Source organism: Scyliorhinus canicula, chromosome 2 (assembly GCF_902713615.1).
Source record: "Scyliorhinus canicula chromosome 2, sScyCan1.1, whole genome shotgun sequence".
Lineage (NCBI taxonomy): Eukaryota > Metazoa > Chordata > Chondrichthyes > Carcharhiniformes > Scyliorhinidae > Scyliorhinus > Scyliorhinus canicula.
In genome coordinates, this window is record NC_052147.1 from 270,787,389 (window position 1) to 270,792,097 (window position 4,709).

Sequence of the window (4,709 nt, forward strand, 5' to 3'; positions counted from 1 at the left end):
AAAATCCTGTATTGAACATATTCAGGTAGGAATTCAGTCTGCATTTCCTCCACTTTACATCAGTTGATCTCAGCAGTGGCCTCTCTGGCCATTTCAATGTTAAACTTGCTCGTTTGGATTTAAAAAGGGGCCATTTTTAAAATTCAATGCAATGCCAAAAAGTCACAAAAAATGTGATTGGTTTTAATTCATTAATGGGGTGTTGGCATCGCTGGCTGGGCCAGCATTTATTGCCCATCCTTAATTGCCCTTGAACTGAGTGACTTGCTGGGCCATTTAAGAGGGCATTTTAAGTGTCAACCAGATTGCTGCAGATCTGGAGTCACGTGTCGCCCAGACCAGGTAAGGATGGCGGATTTCCTTCCTAAAGGACCAGGTGGGTTTTTACAATAATTGACGTTAGCTTCATGACCATCATTGGACTTTTAATCCCAGATTGTTTTATTGAATTCAAATCAGCCACGCTGGAATATAAAGCCAGGTTCCCAGAAGATTACCCTGGTCCTGCTGGAGTACTAATCCAGTGACAGTACCACAACGTCACAAACTCCCCCAAGGTACAAAAATAAATGCTTTTACGTTCTCATCTTGTGCCCTCCTTTACTAGCCTCTCCTTCCTTTCTCCTTCTATTTTCTCTCTCTCCCTGGCTCGCTCTCTGTCTTTTAATAGAAAAGCAGAAAGGTAATGTTGGATTTGTACAAGGCGTTGTTTGGCCAGGCTGCTGTTGAAACATTACTTGCAGTTTTAGACATCCTATTAAAGGAAGGACATTGGACCCATGCAAAGGGTTCTGGAACTGGAGATTAAAGGTGGACAATAATGAAAAGCTTAACACCCTTCCACTGTCGCTGCTGAGCTAAGAGGGATCAAATAGAGATCTGCAAGATTATGAAATGTTTTGAAAGGTTAATAGTGAAAGATTGTTTGCTTTGATTGGCAAATTGGTTACAAGGGATGACAGACTGAAGATTACAATGATGATGAAGGAGAACGTTAGCAGATTTATTTATTTTTTCTGCAGGAACACAATATTTTACAGTTGCCTTTGGGACAAAAGATACAGCATCATTGAAAAGGGAATTTGCCAAGTATTTCAAAAGGAGGAATGTAAAGGGATGCAGGGACAAGGTTGCAAAATTGGATTGGGGACTTTGCTCCAATTGCAAAACTAGCTTCAGTAGGGGCACAGTGGGTCATGGCCTCCTTCTGTACTTTATGTTTTGTGATTCGACAGAGTGGTTTGTGATCTACCTTTTTCATCATAAGTCGCAGTTCTAACATTGCTCCAATCCTTCACACTGCTGACAGAATTTCTGTGAGAATGACTTATGGTGACTGTGTGCCTCTATCAGCCGTGTTTCCTTGCATAACACTTCACTTCATCTCGATGCTATCATGCACATCCCAGCTGAGATTAGAAGGGCAGTGTTTTGAGAAGTGTGGATCTGTCTCATTCAAGCACGGTAGTGTTTTAGGGCAGCACGGAAGCATAGTGGTTAGCACAATGGTTTCACAGCTCCAGGGTCCCAGGTTCGATTCCCGGCTTGGGTCACTGTCTGTGCAGAGTCTGCACGTTCTCCCCGTGTGTGCGTGGGTTTCCTCCGGGTGCTCCGGTTTCCTCCCACAGTCCAAAGATGTGCAGGTTAGGTGGATTGGCGATGCTAAATTGCCCTTAGTGTCCAAAATTGCCCTTAGTGTTGGGTGGGGTTACTGGGTTATAGGGATAGGAGGGGGGTGTGGGCTTGGGTAGGGTGCTCATTCCAAGAGCTGGTGCAGACTCGATGGGCCGAATGGTCTCCTTCTGCACTGTAAATTCTATGATTCTCTGAAGCAGCCTTGTGCTCTAATATGCGTCGCTACTTTGACGAACCGACCAGTTGAAATTATTCAATCGGTAGCAGTATACAGAGCTTACAGACTGCGTCAAAATTGTAGTAAGATAATATAAGGGACTTTGGCCCTGCGGTGGATCTTGTCAATCCAACTCGTCACCTGAAGTAGATCAGCTCCTGAAATGGAATCCTATTGTCCATGCATATGTGAATGGACTACAACACTTCAATGTTTCTAAATGGTTGATGTGACAAAATAATCAGAGATGAATCATAGAGTTTACAGTGTAGAAGGAGGCCACCCGGCCCATCGAATCTACACCGTCCCCTGAAAGAGCACCCTACCTAAACCAAGAACTCTATCCTATCCCTGTAATCCAGCAACGCCACCTAACATTTCAACACTCCAGGGCAATTTTGTGTGATCAATCCACCTAGCCCGCACATCTTTGGACTGTGGGAGGAAACTGGAGCACCTGGAGGAAACCCACACAGACACGGGGAGAGCATTCAGACTCTGCACAGATAGTGACCCAGGCCGAGAATCGAACTCTGGTCCCTGGTGCTGTGAGGCAACAGTGATAACCACCGTGCGGCCCCGATTGAAATAATCCTTTTGAAATAATGTCATTGCGTCGTAATGTTTATCATGACCGCAGCCTAGCTGTTCCATAAATCAAATCAGCATGCTTGGTAAGTTATCCGAGTGGTTTCCAGGAATCCACCGGTCCAAGGACAGCCATAGTGCTCATGCCCATTGTCAATGCAATGACTGTGTGGCAGTATGTGCGTATGTTCGGTTTAGCATAGTTTTTGTCCAGGCTGTGGTGCTCCTTCATCGACAATTAAACAACCTACATTCACGGGCAAAGTTAATGCCTGATTGAGGTCACTCAGTGAGATACCAGAGGACACCTCCCGTCCATGGAAGTATCCCTCAGCAGGGAAAATCCAAGATCAAGAGAGAAAATAAAGTGAGAGGCTAAAATCAGAAGACAAGCAAGATCTGCCAATGGACATACAATTAGGAACTTCCTTGGATATCAAGGGGTTAAGAAAATTGGAAATCCACCAGCAGCATTAGAGGACAAGCCCAAAATTTGTGCTGTGGTCGATACCGCATGCAAAAGCTTTTGATGAGCTATTTCTTCAGAACCCATTCATCTACTTGCTCGTGGCTTAGTAGAAACTATCAATGTCAAATTGTGTTCTTTGTATGAAGACCGAGGCCATAAGATTCTCTGATAGTTTGTCCACGATTCAGCACAGTTGATGCAAGTCTATAGTTTCCTGGACTTTGCATGTGGTAAAGCTCAGGTGTTCAGTCCGCTGTGCGCATTACTTTAATGCACCATTCCACTTTTTCTCCAACTAGACTGGTAAACTGATCGAGGGGGCTTTACCGAGACTATTTTAAAAATGCAACCATTGTTTGTGCCAAGCATGAGATTAAGATTGGCAGATCAAGGGATGGTGTAGTGGTTAACACTGCTGTCTCATGGCGCTATGGACCCGGGTTCGATCCCTGCCCCGTGTCACTGCCGTGTGGAGTTTGCACATTCTCCTCGTGTTTGCATGGGTTTCACCCCGACAACCCAAAGATGCATGGGTAGGTGGATTGACCACGCTAAATTGCCCCTTAATTACAAAAATAATTGGCAGATCAAGTTCCTTTTATGCAGCGGTGCAGACTCAATGGGCCAAAGGGCCCTTTCTGCACTATATTTTTCTGTGATTCTATGGGTCAAGGTTGAGAAATTATTCTCACAAGTTGATGTTGGGCACAATTCTCCCATTTCAAATCTAAGTGTTCCCACCAGCAGGGAATCGGGACTGTTTCATGCTGGCAGTGGGAACGATGGTCTTTCGAGGGGTGGGGCCTAAATTCACTGACAGTTCCTGCTCCTCATCTCAGAATTATATTTCCGCCCCCCTTTAGGCCATCCTCCTAAATGAGTCACAACCTTTTATGCGGCCACCAAATCCCCTACTCCTCAGTCCCCTTCCCTTTACGTCCGGCCCCTTGGCTGTGCCAGCCTGACCCCTTTCACTCTGAGGGGGAGCAATGGTGTTAGTACCCTCTCTACACGTGCCTCCAAGATGCCGGGGGGGGGGGGGGGTTTCTTCAGGCAGGTGGAGTTCGGGGGGACTTGGGCTGAGTTGGAGGGGCTCAGGGTGGGTCTTTCCCGGTATGTGGATTGTTTGGTTGGTATTCACATCTGTTGCTTTAAAACTCATTAAACTGTCTTTCAGCATGTCAAGTTTCAGTTTAAAATCTGCCCTCTGATGTGTTGGAATTTCCCAGCATGTCAATATCAATTATCAGTAACAAAAAGGTGGAAGTCTTCATTTTAACGTGGTGGAGACGCTGGAATGTTTTTATCACAGTCAATGGCATTGCCTTTAACTCTTTGACGTCACTGTGCATGCTTAGAAGCCTAAAAGTTTTGAACTCCATTGTTTATATTCAATTTCACAGTCCATTACCTTTTACAAGCCTCTTGATCGACAGGTCCATTCAATTTCAAAGGTAAGATTATCGTTGTTTATTTATATAGCTCTACAGGGGTCCTTTAGCTCTGAAATGCTTCCTTTTTTGAGAAGATGTGCTTTCCAATCTCCAAAAGAGATTGGAAAGCACAATCTGTTCTGAAGAGCCTCCTAGAAAGACCGGGGGCAACAACCTAATCGGGGCCAGCAGGAACCTCATTCAGGTCGGCGGGAGGGGGGGGGGGGGGGGGGGGGAGGTGGGAGGCGGTCTGGATGAGCCACAATGGGTTTGACATCCAGCAAGAATCCCATTTTTGCCATCGTGTCCGATTTAGCAGGCCAGCGTGATTTACGCCTCTGGCTAGAAGCCCCAGTGAATCCCCCTT

The 4,709-nt window shown here is 45.7% G+C and overlaps 1 protein-coding gene across 1 annotated transcript in view; it reads left to right on the plus strand.

The window, feature by feature from the left end:
* The window catches only part of LOC119962140 (contactin-associated protein-like 5), a 1,413,266-nt gene that overhangs the window by 17,804 nt on the left and 1,390,753 nt on the right, over positions 1–4,709 (plus strand). The gene's annotated exons all lie outside the window — the stretch shown is intronic.